This window comes from Dipodomys merriami, unplaced genomic scaffold (assembly GCF_024711535.1).
Source record: "Dipodomys merriami isolate MVZ:Mamm:240054 unplaced genomic scaffold, mDipMer1.0.p SCAF_52, whole genome shotgun sequence".
Lineage (NCBI taxonomy): Eukaryota > Metazoa > Chordata > Mammalia > Rodentia > Heteromyidae > Dipodomys > Dipodomys merriami.
Genome location: NW_027206091.1, coordinates 7,259,697 through 7,275,564, shown reverse-complemented (window position 1 = coordinate 7,275,564; position 15,868 = coordinate 7,259,697). Strand labels below are relative to the sequence as shown.

Below are 15,868 nucleotides of genomic sequence, written 5' to 3'. Positions count from 1 at the left end.
AAGCTGTGAGTTAGGCAGGCACCAGTGGCTCACACCTGTAATCCTAGCCACTCAGGAGGCTGAGATCTGAGGATCATGGTTCAAAGCCAGCCTGGGCAGGAAAGTCTGTGAGACTCTTATCTCCAATAAACCACCAGAAAACCAGAAGTGGTGTTGTAGCTCAAGTGGTGGAGCACTAGCCTTGAGCTGAAGAGCTGAAAGACGGCACCCAAGCCCAGAGTTCAACTCCCATGACCAAAAACAACAACAACAAAAAAAGCTATGAGATAGCTCACACCAGTAATTCCAGTTACTGAGAAAGCAGTGATCAGGAGGATCACAATTCAAGATCAGATTGGGCAAAAAGTTAGTGAGACCCTATCTCAACCAACAAACTGAGAGCTCTACTTAAAAATTAAAGCAAGGGGAGGTGGGGAGGAAAGGGATGGTAGGGGAAAAACAAAGGAAGGGGTAACAATGCTTGATAGAAAATGGACTTATTTCCTTGCTCATGTAACTGTAATCTCTCTGTATAGTATGTTTACAATAAAAAATATTTTTTTAAAAGAAGCAAAACAGGGTTTTAGAGGTATAGCTGCCTGACAAGTGTGATACCTTGAGCTCAAACCCATTGGCCTCCTACCATACACACAAAAGTTTGTTTGTTTGTTTGTTTGTTTGTTTTTTGGTCAGTGGTAGGGCTTGAATTCTGGGCTTGGGTGTTGTCCCTGGGCTCTTCAGCTCAAGACTAGCACTCTACCACTTGAGCTACCACACCACTTCAAGTTTTCTAGTGGTTAATTGGAGATAAGGGTCTCACGGACTTTCCTGCTTATGCTGGGTTTGGTTGAAGTGAGAGCCTCAGATCTCAGCCTCCTGAGTAGCTAGGATTACAGGCATGAGCCACTGGCACCCAGCACTATTGACATTTTTAAGGTACCTATTATGACCAGAAGAAAATTCCTATCTAGATACAATACAGCACAAGTTCTGTGAAGACAAACACACTCCCAAACTGAAGTGCTAGCTACAAAAGAAACATCCTGGGATAGAGGTGTGGCTCAACTGATAGATTGTCCAGTAAACACAAGATCCTGAGTTCAAATTCTAGTACAGAACAGAGGGATGAAAGGAGGAAGAGAAGGAGGGATACCCTAACAAAATCTAACTATCTTGAATAGTATGAGTTCTTCCAAAACTGTTGACAAGAAAAGCCATGAACTTCCCTCCCTTCTTTCTCTAATTTTGTAGTAAGTATCCATTAGGCATAACTAATATGTATGAGGGCAATGAATCTATTAGTCATTTTTACAGCTAAAAATAATTTCAAGTAGATGGTTCATCACTGTGTGGTGAGAATCTTCAGAAAACACATCCCCTAGCTGGACAGGGCCATCATTAATTACACTACTGCCCCTGTGAATGAGGTGGCTAGGCAGGTTGGATGCCTGTAATGTAATTAAAAGGTCATCATCAGTGAGAGTAATACTTTGAGGTGGGGGGGGGGAGAAGGAAACAAAGAGAATGTACAGCAGTAACACTCTGACCAAATAAATTATGGTAGGCCCACAGCACCATGCCTTGTGCAGTCATTAAAAGCATCAATTTCAGGCTGGAAGTGTAGCTCACTGGTAGAGCTCTTGCCAAGCATACTGGAGGTCTGAGGTTGAATCTCCAGCAACAAATATATTCATATTCTCTCTCTCTCTCTCTCATTCACTACCTAAAAACTCAAGCATTTCCACATGGTATTTCTATGTGCAAAAAATGAATCATGTAACCACAGAGAAAAATAGGCCAAAATGCCTATTAGTACTTGATAGTATCAGTGAGGTATGTGAGAGGATGCTGACTTGGGAGCAGGGTAGAAAACCATAAGAAAGAGACACTCCCAAAAAAAGACCAGGCTGAAAATATTATGAAGGAAACTCAGAAAAATATAATTGCCATTCTCCTTTCTTCCTTTTTTTTTTTTTTTTGGGGGGGGGAAGTACTGGGGCTTGAAATCAGGGCCTTCCCCTTACTAGGTAGGCACTATACCACTTCAGCCATGACTCCAGCCCTTTTTTGTTTTAGTTATTCTTCAGAGATAGTCTTGTATTTTGGCCCAGATAAGCCTCCGATTGAGATGCTTCCACCTGTGGTGATCCTCTCTATCTATGCCTCCTGCATAGCTGGAATAACAAGCACAGGCCACTGTTTGAGCTGGAGTCGTGCTGATTCTTTGCCTTGGCTGGCCTTAAACCTTGATCCTCCCAGTCTCCCCTTCCCATTAGGCGTGCCCACACCTGACCCACCATCCTCATTTCTTGACTCTTGCAATATACCACACACAGTGCTACATCATCTGATCTCCCTTTAACTTCTCACTTAACTGCAGGCACTATAATTAGCCCCACTTTCCAGACAAGGAAATCAAGGTCTAGAGAAAGACTGTACCCAAAGCTCAAAGGACACAAGTAGTTTGCTGCTGCTGGAGCAGCTCTCTACACTGTGCACATTCTGCAAACAGCAGCAGGCCCCAAAGGGTGAGGCTATGGGACAGGGCAGCACTAAGACCGTAAGTGTCTCATGCTGACCTCACTTCTTGGAGATCAGGGAAGCCCTGCCCAGGATATTTTTACAGAATCAATTGCTACCACTGAGAGCCAGAAAACAGATGAGAATGTGTCAGCTATTACACAGTCAGACCCCTCAAGCTCACCATTTAATTAAGATCTGCTCAGCCCACAGCAAGAATTATTGCCTATTAAAGCAGTAGAGACTGATAAAGTGTGGCTGGTTCATTCCTACTTCCCAGGCATTCCTGGACTCCCCACCGCAGGATAAAGCCTGCAGAAAAAGTCAGCTTCCCACAAATGCACAGGTTACCCACCTAAATTATACTCCCTAGCACCCAGGCCTCCTGCGCCACATTGGGTCCTAGCAAATTGCCTATATGAGCAGCTACAAGGGCCAGGAAACCAGAGGTTGGAGGCAGGCCCAGGAATGGCTGTGTGACCATGAGGAAGCAGGTGGCCACCGCTGATGTTCTAATCAAACTCCAAATGGAGCTGGCCACACATCTTCACCATTTATGGTACCTAATACCATAAAGTCATTCATTAAATAACTTAGGCTGTGCCTACCATGTGTCGGGTGCTGTGGAAAGACAGAAGTACAGGGATTGCATGCGGTTGTGGGGAAGGGCAGATAATAAACAAATACAAGTCGAGTACAAAGAAATACTATGAAGAAAATCAAAGCAAGCTGAGCACAGGTGGCTGAGATCTGAGAATCACAGTTTGAAGCCAGCCTAGGCAGGAAAGTCCATAAGACCTCCAATTAATCACCAAAAAGCTAAAAGTGGAGCTATGGCTCCAAATGGTAGAGCACTAGCCTTGAGCACAAAAGCTGAGGGACAGGCTGAGTTCAAACCCCAGGACCAGCACAAAAATAAAAGAAAAAGAAATCAAGCAGAATAAAGGGTTTGAGTGTGCTATTTAGTAAGGAGAAGGCTCCCAGGAAAGGGGAAGGTGACCTGAAAGACTGAGGAGATTTTGGAGACTCTGTAAGGAAAGGCTCTAGGCAGAGAGAAGAGCCAGGGAAAGGCTGGGAGGCAGGAACAACCGCAAGAGGCCGGAGTAGCTTCAGGATGTCAAGCTAGAATGGCCAAGGCAGAGATAGGGTCACACAGGAAGCCACAGGAGCCTGGGGGCTGAGGTGGGGCACAAGGGCAGGTAATATCTGTCCAAGCTCAGAACACTTCATACCTCTATGGCTCAGTGTGGTACTGTTGCTATTTTCTAAGAAGGGAAACCTGAGGCTCAGAGAGGAAAAGGGGGTCACTTGAGATCACAATTTGGGTGCCCACACCCCCTGGCAAGAGAGTCTGTATCCAGTAAGAGTTCAACTAAAGTCCCCAACTTCTTCCCCTGGAAAATGCCTTCTATTTTCCTCTCATTTACTTAACACTCTGCCCACCCTGTCTTTACAGTTAGGGACAGACAGGTAAACATTTCATGGGAGAAGACAAGGAGGGGAGGTAGTAAGAGACAAAAAAGCCAACAGTTTAATTCTCACAAAGAAGAAAGTTATTAACTTTCTCTACAAGTTTGCTCACCTAATCAGTGTCCCAGAACTCAGTCCTGATCACAGAGTAGGCAGGCGACTGTTAGGCTGTCCCTGGGTGTGGTACCTGTCCCCAGTCTTCCTAAAGGCGAAGGACACCTGCCCCAGCTCTATGGCCGCCCGGGGGTGGTGCCTCCCCCAGCGCTGTGGGTGTCTGGAATGCGGAAACGGGAACCAGCCATGCCAGCTTCTAACAGCGACTTATTCAACAGCAGCAGGAACACGCCGCCACCGGAGTTCCCCCAGAGATAGCTGGGCTTCGAGAACAGGCGCATTCCCAAAGAGGGCTGTTTTGCCAATAGTCCCTTTGGGGAGGGAAATAAAAGAAGTCCTTACTCACCAGACACGTGGTCCTGGAGTCTGAATGGGCTTAAGAGAAAGCTCTAAGGTAACAAAGACAACTCGCCTGTTACCTTCGATTCAGGAACAAGCCACCTGTTCAGGGACAGAGCCAGGGCTGGATCTGTGCCATGGCATCCCTTGGCCTGAGCTTGTGCCTGGCTGTTACATTCCCAACCTCCCACTCTCAGGTGGGCTCCCTCACTACTGAGGATGAGCTCCAGCTTGCAAAGACAATGAGGCTGCTGCTGATCTCCTCCAACCAGCTTTGGATGCCCCTGCCCCAATGGCTTTAACAACCACCACAAATCCCAATGAAAGTTGTGCAAAGGACAGCACGGTTTTAAACCCCTCATATGGACTATCTCTCCCCAGTCTTGCAATTACCCTCTAACACTGAACAGACATGTCACAAGCTGAAGGTCAAAAAGCAAGAACATGACAGGGTGGGGATTCAACCCAGCCACAGTGGCTCTGGGATTCCAACTTTTGACCTAAATCTCCTCTTGTAAAGAGCCACAGGTGTGCCTACTGGGCCTCAGTTTCCTCTTCTGTAAAATGGAATGGGCATGGAGAGTTAGTGAGATCTTCACAGTGAGCTCACAAAAATGCTCAATAGCTATAAGCTGCCATTATTGATTCACATTGCTCTCGGGGTTAGTCAGGCCTACACTAGAATCTTCAAAATAGGAAGCAACCAGCTAATGGTCATTGAGTTTAAATACTGGGCAGTTGATGGTGGAGAAAAAATTAAGAAAAACTATTACTGCTCTTTGTTTCAGCCACAGTAACGGAAAAAGGAGTGTCTATTCTATGTCAAACACTGGAGCACAGAGGTAAACAAAAAACATACAGAACCTGCCCATGGGGTCTGACAGTGTCCTGTAAATAAACTGGCAGGAAAGCTTTCAGCCCTGTTCATCAATGACTATGGGTCAGGCACTGAGATGTTCCAAGCACTCTGAGCTAGTGCTCTAGATTTTGATTCTCACCTAGCAACCTAGGAAGATCTTTCTGATCTGAAAACTGACACTGTGAAACTCAGTGGCTTGCCCAAGATCAACAGGGAACTAGGATGGACCCAGGACTCATGAATGGGTAGTATGGCTCCTCCAGAGCCCAAGCCACATCTCTCTACCCCTCTGCCATCTCTCAGGGTGATGATGGCTTTACACTGCAGCCATGAATGACAGCAACAGGTATCTGCAGAATGTTGCATACAGTTGGGGGAGGGGTAATAAGAGCACAGGAATATTAAGTGATAATTTATTCAATTAATAACTCACATTTAGCCAAGTGCCGGTGACTCACACGTGTACTCCTAGATACTCAGGAGGCTGAGATCTGAGGATCATGGTTCAAAGCCAGTCCAGGCAGGAAACTCCGTGACACTCTTATCTCTAATAAACCACCAGAAAACCAGAAGTGGCGCTGTGGCTCAAGTGGTAGAATGTTAGACTTGAGCTGAATTGCTGAAGGGCAGTGCCCAGGGCCCAGAATACAAACCCCATGACAAAAACAAACAAACAAACAAAAACCCCTCACATTTAATATGAGAAGAGAGGCTGGGCAGGTGGCTCAGTGGTAGAGCACTTGCCTTGCATGCTTGAGGCCCTGGGTTCGATTCCTCAGCACCACATAAGCAAAAAGAAAAAAGTCGGAAGTGGCGCTGTGGCTCAAGTGGTAGAGTGCTAGCCTTGAGCTGAAGAGCTGAGGGACAGCACCCAGGCCCAGAGTATAGGCCCCACGACCGGACTCCCCCCCCCCCCAAAAAAATGAGAAGAGCCTAGCCTTGAGCACTCCACATATGCCAGCCAACGGCCAAGCACTTGACTTGCATTCTCTCCTTTCACCCAGTCCACAGCCCTCTGAGCAGACTTCAGAGGGGCCTCTTGCACAGGTGTGAGAAGAGAGCAGGGAAAGACCCAGGTGTTTCTGAGCAAAGCAAGCTCTCAAAAACTATACACCTGCTGCCTTGTGGCCAACTCAAGTGCCCCTGAAATATCAGATGAAACACTGAGTATCCCAACAAGATCAAGGGTTCCTATGGTACATGGTTTCTGAGTATTTGTTTTTTAAATGGGCCATGTTTGGAGAATAGAAAGCTAAGTAGTGGGCTGAGAAGGTGGCTCAGTGGTAGAGCGCTTGCCTTGCATGCATGAGGCCCTGGGTTCGATTCCCCAGCACCACATAAGCAGAAAAAAAAAGCCAGAAGTGGTGCTATGGCTCAAGTGGTAGCGTGCTAGCCTTAAGCTGAAGAGCTGAGGGACAGCGCTCAGGCCCAGGGTTCAGGCCCCACGACTGGACCCCCCCCCCCCAAAAAAAGAAAGCTAAGTAGTGACTGAGATTATTATAAAACAAGATTGGTTAAGTGCAATGACACAAAAATGCCTGGGGTTATGATTCCACTTTGTTTCCCTCAGTTCCACACCAGAGATAATTGTCTACCCTAAGGTCTAGCCTCATTCCCAATCCTTTCCTATAACAAATTCAGATTTGATTTCTACTGCCACTCTCCTCCCAGAGCCACTCAGATAAGTAAGACTGGTGCTAGCTGTAGCCTAAAGATTGTAAATCCTAATGACCCTTGCCTATGATTGGTCCAGAGGTGGTCATGTGATACAGTGCTCACCAGTGAGATATGAGGGGATTCTGGGAGGCAAGCATTAATGCCTTGGAGTGAGAAGACAGGTGAGGAAGAGATATCTGCTGCTGCTGCTGCTGCTGCTGCTGGGCAAATGGCCCTATCAGGGTGTGCCAACTAAGGGCCCTTGTGGCCACACCAGAGCCTGAGGACATGGAAGGCACACCCTGTATGACAAAGTAGCACAAAGGAGAGGGACTGGGCCCTTATAAATGTTGTGGAATTGCTTAGTAAATCTTCATATTGATTATGGATTCTTTTGTAATAGGAGATCATCAATCTCCTTATTTCAGGCCCATTTCGTTTGGATTTCCTGTTACAGCACACTGATGGTTCTTAAAATGTACTTCTTGGACCAGGAACACCAGTATCCCTGGGAGCCTGTTGGAAGCACAAATTCCTGCTGGGTACGGAAAATCTTTCTTTTTTTTTTTTTTTGGTCAGTCGTAGGTTCTGAACTCTGGGCCTGGGCACTATCCCTAAGCTCTTCAGCTCAAGGCTAGCACTATACCACTTGAGCCACAGTACCACTTCGGCTTTTTCCACTTATGTGATGCTAAGGAATCAAACCCAGGGCCTCATGCAAGCAAGGCAAGCGCTCTACCACTGAGCCACCTTCCCAACCCCAGAGAATCTTATTTATAATTCCAACTGCTCAGGAGGCAGAGATCAGGAGGACCAATTAGAAGCCAGCCAGGGCAAAAAGTCAGCAAGACTCCATATCTTAACAAATTAGCAGGGCATGTAGTGACACACCTGGATAGGAAGACCTCAAACCCAGGCCAACCCAGCAAAAAGTGAGATTCTACTTTAAAATAATAATAATAATAAAGCAAAAGGGTTGGAGGTGTGATTCAAGTGGTAGAATAAGTACCTAGCAAGTGCAAGGCCCTGAGTTCAATCCCTAGTACCACAAAGGAAGAATGGAAGGAAAGGAGGTAGGGAGGGAAGGAGGAAAATTCTGAAGCTGGATCTGAAGAATAGGGAGGTGGGGGAGGGCAGTTGTCTGTGGCATTTGTTCTGAGGACTGAAAGATCTCAGGTCTGAGGACCCTTCTGGAGCACATGAAGTTGGCTAATTAATGGCCTCTGGAGTCAGACTGCCAGACTCCAAGTCACCACAATTTTTGAGCCATGTGACCCTGAACAAGTTATTTAAATACTGCAAAAGAGGAACAATAAGAGCACTTCTCTTAAAGGGTTGCTGGGAGACTTCCATGAAGCCCTTCCTGTGAAGCGCCTTGCACGCATCTGGCACACACTAGACACTATATGAATCTCCTATTTGCTGATTATTGTAGCCAAAGGCACACCAGTGACGTGACCTCCTTACTGCCTCTCCAAAAGCTGAGTACCTCCTTAAAGGTTATTTCAAACCAGGCGCCGGTGGCTCATGCCTGTAATCCTAGCTACTCGGGAGGCTGAGATCTGAGGATCACAGTTCAAAGCCAGCCTGGGCAGGAAAGTCCGTGAGACACTTATCTCCAATAAACCACTAGAAAACTGGAAGTGGAGCTGTTGCTCAAGCAGTAGAGCACTCGCCTTGAGTTGAAGAGTGCAGGGATAGCGCCCAAGCCCAGAGTTCAAGCCCCACGACCAACAAAAAAAAAAAAAAAAAAAGGTTACTTTACCATACAGGACCCAACCCTGTGCCTTAGAGTTCAGTGATGAATAACTATCTTTCTGGTCTGTACAGAGGTGCAACAAACAAGAAGGCTAAAGGGTCTTTTTCCACTTCTCCACCAAGGCTCCTAGGTCTCCTCGCACAGCCTGAACCAGATGTTCAGTGTCAGCATTGGTTTCTTGCCCTCAGATTCAACCTGTGCAGGTCCCAAAGATGAAACATACACAAATCAAGTCACCTACCATGGAGATGGTACTTCCAACATTTTTTTCCACCTAAACTCTCCTTGGAGACCCCTCCTGAAAGAAATGGGGATGGTAGAGGGGTGCAAAAAAGCACCTTTGAAAGAAAAAGAGGTAGATATGGTAGTGCACACCTGTAATCCCAGCTACTTGGAATGTGGTGACAGGAGCATTGCAGATTAAAGCCAAGCAGAGTAAAAGTTCACAAGACCCTAACTCAAAAACCAGACCAGCATGGTAAGGCACACCCACAATCTCACCTGAGAAGCAGAGGTAGGAAGATCAGGTCTAAATTAGTGAAAGATTTTCTGAAAAACTAAGAACAAAAGAAAGACAGGAAACATGGCTTAAGTGGTAGAGAACTTATCTAGCAAGTAAAAAGCCTGGGATCTATTCTTAGCATGTGGCTGGGGATAGAACCCAGCCCTCCTATTTGCCTTCTTCTTGCAAACCAAGAATCTAGTGCTGAGCAGGACACATTACAGAAAAGACAGTCACCATCAGGAACAAAGGAGACAAGTGTCTCTCAAGATCAGACCAACTAGCACCATCACATCGACACCTCATTTACCACCTATAGATAACCCCAAGTGTGTGTTCCTCTCACCTAGGGATTCCATCACAATTTGACTGGCTATACAGACCACCTCCTCCTTCCTCCGCCCCCCCCTTCCCTGAGTAATAAATCCAGCAGGAACATCCACATGAATGAGAACCATGCTGGCTGTGAAAGAGTCTTCACCACTGGCCTGATGAGAAATATCATTAGGTCCCAAGCACTGTCACAAGCTGGTTCTTGCCTCCTTTTGTCACAAATCAAAGCTGAAGGTTAACACTTTCCCAGCCTTATACCACAATGTGCAGACAAACATAGGGCAGGACTCTGGTTCCTTCTAGGTCCTTAACAAAGGCCCATCAGAGAGAGGAAGGCCAGGTGTCACTGGAGCAGTGTGGTCTGTGCTGATGGGAGGATCTTGGGAGGATCTTAGGTCTCTTGTTGAAACAAGTCTTTGGAAAAAAATGTGGGAGGGGCCCCACAGTAGGGAAGAGGGACCTCAGTGAACTGACTGCAAGGCAACAACACTGTGGCCTGTGCTCCAGAGAACTGGTGGAAGTGTGGGGGCTACTGGTGCCTCCCAGATGTTCTCACTGCAATCTCCTTTATAAGGGGTTTCCAAAGTCCTGGCTAGGTACTGTTTTGCATAATGAAGGTTTTTGTTTTTTGTTTGTTTTTTTTAAAGCCAACATTTTATTATCTGAGTGGATTGTGCAGAGGCAGGGAAATCCCCTACCTATACACTTGAGCTTGAAACGCACAAATGTTGGATGTAATTTATTGCACTTGTTTTTAACTTTGCATAACATGAGACACTTCAAACACACAAAGGTAAAAGGAAGAGTTTAATATGTATACCCTCATCACACAGCTCCACCATTATCAACTTGTGGCCGGTCTTGTTTCATCTCTCATTCACCCCCACACACTAGCCCTCTCTATTCTCCCCTCATCCAACCATTCTGAAGCACATCACAGATAACTCGAACACTTCATTCACAAGAATTGCAGAATGAGCTGCTTAAAGACAAAGGTTTTCTCTAAAGCAGTACCACAAGATTATTATCACTGGAAGAATTAAGAATTCCTCTGTGATAGTCAGAATGCTTTATTATTATTATTATTATTATTATTATTATTATTATTATTATTATTATTATTTGTCAGTCATGGGGCCTGAACTCTGGGCCTGGGTGCTGTCCCTCAGTTCTTCAGCTCAAGGCTAGCGCTCTACTGCTTGATCCACAGCACCACTTCTGGCTTTTTCTGCTTATGTGGTGCTGAGGAATGGAACCCGGGGCTTCATGCATACAAGGCAAGCACTGTACCACTGAGCCACCTTCCCAGCCCCTGCTTTATTATTTTCAAGAAAGAGAAAGAACAGGTTCCAGAACACAGAAAAAAACCCCATGCCTTGAGTAGTGCTCAAGCCTCAAGGGTATGGAAGCTGAAGTGGGCTCCCAAAAGGCCGCTTCTTAGGTGGAGAGGCTGGAACTAGTGTGGACAACCCTACTTACCCTCCCTATCTGTCTGTCCATTCACAGACAGTCATATAGTACTTAAGAGCCTAGACTCTGGATTAAGTGGCTCCATTGTGAATCCTAGCTTTGAGACTTACAAATTTCTCTAGACTACAGTTTTGCTATACAAATAAGTACCAGGGCTGATGCAGTGGCTCATATAATAACAGACCACTTGCTTAGTAAGTGCCAAGACCCTGAGTTCAAACTTCAGCATTACAGATAAATAAAAATAAAGGTATTAACAACAGTAGTGCCCCATATGTCTCCTGGAGTGGACAGAAGGATTAAATGAAAAGCCCTCACAGCAGTGCCTTGCAGATGACACATCCTAGTGAAGGCCAGCTAGCATGGAGTTCCGTCCACAGATCCTCACTGAGCATCTTTTACCTACCAAGCACTGGCCAGCAGATGGATAGTTGTGCTACCTTGTTGGTGCAGGAGACTCAGATCCATCCTCCACCTTTGAGGGAGAACTCTGAGCCAAGAGAGAATCTGAAACAGTGACCCCAAAGAGTTCACAGAGGTTTTCTGTGACCACCTCTCCTGCTCCTGCCCACTCTGCCATGTCTCCCAACATAAGAATATGGCAAAATTCACTAGTCTGTGCTTTGGCTGAGTGACAGGAAGAACTGTGCAGACACCAGGGGACAGGTCTTTAGCAGCTTAGAAATGAGCCTATGCTATGAACAGGCTGGCCCTTGCTTGCCTTCCTTTCTCCCTGCTTCCTATTGATCTCTCTCCCCAGACTCCTCTCTTTTCTGAGAGTAAGGTCCCTGTTTTCAGCAAACCTAGAGCTCAATCCAAGGAATGGACCTGGACTCTTTCAGGTCTCAACTGGCACCCTGGCACCAACATAAACTCAGGGACCATTGCTGACAAACTCTAGGAATAACAAATCCTTTCACAACTTTCTTTGCCTTAAACTCAAACACTCTCTAAAGACCGCACATACAAACAAGGTTTCATGAGCTGGGGTGCAACACAGTGATTCTACCTTTTGTACCAATAAATAAACAAATAAATAAATAAACAGTGAAAGCATGTACTGGAGCTGAGCTTGAATTCAGCCTCCACCACTTTCCAACTTTGAGTCTGCAGCCTTCTGATGCCTTACCTCAGCTTCCTCATCTGTAAAAGTGGAAATGACCACAGCTCCCACCACCACAGAACACTGGTGACACCCACCAGCGCTGAGTGCAGTGGCAGGCACAAAGGTGTATGAACCTGTTGCTGCTGAAGATGCTTTCCATCCCTCAGCCACCAAGAACAGGGTGCAGCTCAAGGGGGAGAGAGTACAGGCTGTGCGGGGCCCTGAGCTCCCATTCGCAGCATAAAAAAGACAGAAAGAAAGAAAAAAGTAAAAATGGTATTTTTGATCTGTCATGGTCAACCTCACAACAGGCTCATGCTGTCCAATATGGTAGCCATTTGCTATAGGTGCCTACCAAACAGCTGAGAGGCAAAATAGGATGGGCTGGGAGTATAAAATACACCATGTAAGCCAGGCTCAATAGCACACTCCCAAGGGGCCGAAGGTAGGCAAACTGCCTTAGCTCAGGAGTTCAAGGCCAACCCTGGGCAACAAAGTGAGACCCATTTCAAAATAAAGAGAAAAAAAAAAAAAGCAAACCCACATTGCACTTCAAAGATCTCAAGTAAAAACAACACTATAAAATACCTCATTAATTTTTATGTTGGTTACATGTTTACATGATATTTTAGATTAAATAACATATATCATTAAAATTAATTTCCACTGCTGAGTGCCAGTGGCTCACACCTATAATCCTAGCTACTCAGGAGGCTGAGATCTGAGGATTGTGGTTCAAAGTCAGACCGGGCAGGAAAGTCCATGAGACTCTTATTGCCAATTAATCATTTTAAAAAGGGGCAAGGGGAGGGCTGGAAATGTGGCTTAGTGGAAGAGTACTTGCTAGAAAGAATGAAGCCCTGGGTTCAATTCCTCAGTACCACATAAACAGAAAAAGCCAGAAGTAGCGTTATGGCTCAAGGTGGTAGAGTACTAGCCTTGAGCAAAAGCAGCTCAGGGACAGTGCCCAGCCCAGGACCAAAAAGCTAATAATAGCCAGTGGCTCACTCCTGTAATACTACCTATACAGGAGGCGGAGATCTGAGGATCATTGTTCAAAGCCAGCTTTGTCAGGAATGTCCCTGGGACTCTATTCCACTGAAAAGCTGGAAATAGATGTGGCTCAAGTGCTAGCCTTGAGCAAAAAAGCTCAGGGCCCAGGCCCTGAGTTCAAGCCCCAGGACCAGCGCGCGCACACACACACACACACACACACACACACACACACACACTAATAATTTCCTTTTCACTTTTTACAATGTGGCCAGTAGACTATCCAGGACCAGCACACACACACGCGCACACACACACACACCTAGTAATAATTTCCTTTTCACTTTTTACAATATGGCCAGTAGACTATGTATCAACTAAGAATGTTTAGAAGAGCATCTAGCACCCATGTAGTTGCATTATCTCCATGAACGATTGAAACCTAAGATATATTCAACCTGTATTATATTCAATGATCTCAAGTGCCTAGTCTGATGCCCAGCATACACGGAGGAGGCGGAGGCGGAGGCGGAGGCGGAGGCGGAGGCGGAGGCGGAGGCGGAAGCGGAAGAGGAGGAAGAAGAAGAAGAAGAAGAAGAAGAAGAAGAAGAAGAAGAAAGAGGAAGAGGAAGAGGAAGAGGAAGAAGAAGAAGAAGAAGAAGAAGAAGCAGCAGCAGCAGCAGCAGCAGCAGCAGCAGCAGCTTCACAGACTGACGGGTGAAAGGAGCTCTCCAGATGCCTGGTCTTCAAAGCATCCACCAGTATCCTCACATTGAGCCAGGGCTGTTCTTCATTCAAAATACTTAACAACCTGTAAGGCAGGCCCAGACTTTACAAATCAAAATGGACACATCATAGGACAGAGGAAGGACTGGTGTCTCTTCAGAGGCCACATCTCATCATTTTAATTGCTAAGTTGTAATATGACACTTTAACAACCAATAAGGCTGGCTTGATGGCTAAAACATCCTACCCCTTGCCAACCCAAAATCTCACAAAGATTGCCCAAATGAGACACTGGCCCATTCTTAGACCTGTGCTACATGTCAATCCATATCTAATGAAAGCCATGCAGTCAACCTTGATTTTGAAACAACCAGCAAACCATCCTAACAGCCCAACCTAATCCTGTTTCCTGCTATGTAGCCCAGGCTGGCCTCAACTCATGGTCTTCCTAAGTCCTGAGATCAGACATGTACTACTAATGCCAGGGCTATTGTGTCTTACTGCCAGTTGAAATGACACATCATCCACACACTGCTCCTGCTGCCAAATGAATAAGGCACTAACATAGTCTGCAGCACTCTGCCTGTCAAACAAACATGAACAGGAAATACTGTGTCCACTTCCTCCATTGGCCTCTGCCTCCTTCTAGTGAGAGCCTGGAAGGAGAGAGAGTGAAGAGCCTGACCCTGAAATCATTTGCTCATCTGTAAAATGAGCTCAGTAAAGTTAACCAGTCATTGGGTTCCCATCAGAGTTAAGTAAGGATGGGTATGAAATGCCAAGAGAAACACCTAGCAGACAATAAATACGATTACTACAATAGCTGCTATGGATATTATCTTAAGATAATTCATTCTTCTGCATTCATTTATGATGCTATTTCTAGAGTAAATTTATTCCCACCTCTGGACTTTTACACTTGCTGTTCCCTCTGCCTGGAATGTTCTTTTTCTAGTTCTTGACACAGCGGGTGCCTCTTGCTCACTCTGGTCTCAGCTCACATGACTTCTCTTCAGAGGCCCAAGAGGCCTTGCCTGACCATCAGCTACAGTAATTACCCCTTCCCTTCACCCCTTCCTCTTACCAGCCACTTTCCAGCCTTTTACCCTGTTATTTTCTCCAGTATACTTAAAACCACTCAAAAGTGGATGGATCAGACTTTTTTCATTTAAAAAAATAATGAAGGGGCTGGGAAGGTGCCTCAGTGGTAAAGCGCTTGCCTTGCATGCATGAGGCTCTGGGTTCGATTCCCCAGCACCACATAAGAAAAAAGAAAAAAAGCCGGAAGTGGCGCTGTGGTTCAACTGGTAGAGCGCTAGCCTTGAGCTGAAGTGCTGAGGGACAGCGCCCAGGCTCAGAGTTCAGGACCCATGACCGAACCCCCCCCCAAAAAAAATAATAATGAAGTCTGGCACAATGGCTCATGCCTATAATCCTAGCTACTTGGCAGGTTGAGACTGGGAAGAGAGAAGTTCGAGGCCAGCCCCATTTAAAAACAATGTTGGGCTGGGAAGGTGGCTCAGTGGTAGAGCACTTGCCTTGCATGCATGAGGCCATGGGTTCGATTCCTCAGCACCACAAAAGAAAAAAGAAAAAAAAAGCCAGAAGTGGCGCTGTGGCTCAAGTGGTAGAGCGCTAGCCTTGAGCTGAAGAGCTGAGGGACAGCGCCCAGGCCCAGAGTTCAGGCCCCACAACCAGACCCCCCCCCCAAAAAAATGTTTTAACACCCCTGGCTGGACACAGTTGGGAGGTTGAGTGGCTAAGACTGGGAGGATCATGGCTTCAGACCAGCTTGGGTAACAAGTCTGCAAAACTCTCTCTTCACTAGGAATGGGCCTGCACCTATCATTCCTGGTTGAGTGCCAGCTGTGAGTGAAAAAGTTAAGCAAGAATGTGAGGCCCTAAGTTCAAGCCATAGTACTGACATAAAATAAAATAAATCACCACGGGCAAAAGCACATCCATTTTCTTCACTCTGGTATCTAAAAACCTGCCAGTGGATGCTTATTATTCACAATTTCAACAACCAGTTATCCCTGAGGG

At 46.1% G+C, this 15,868-nt stretch overlaps 1 protein-coding gene across 5 annotated transcripts in view; it reads right to left on the bottom strand.

The window, feature by feature from the left end:
• Positions 1 to 15,868, bottom strand: part of LOC138811134 (signal-induced proliferation-associated 1-like protein 3) — a 159,249-nt gene that overhangs the window by 139,829 nt on the left and 3,552 nt on the right. Inside the window, exon 1 of one of the 5 annotated variants that reach the window (XM_069998766.1) lies at positions 4,082 to 4,178. The exons of the other annotated variants lie outside the window; for them this stretch is intronic. The gene's annotated coding sequence lies outside the window, so the exon portion shown is untranslated. Of the gene's footprint in view, positions 1 to 4,081; positions 4,179 to 15,868 lie in introns of those variants that run through there. 5 annotated transcript variants of the gene reach the window in all.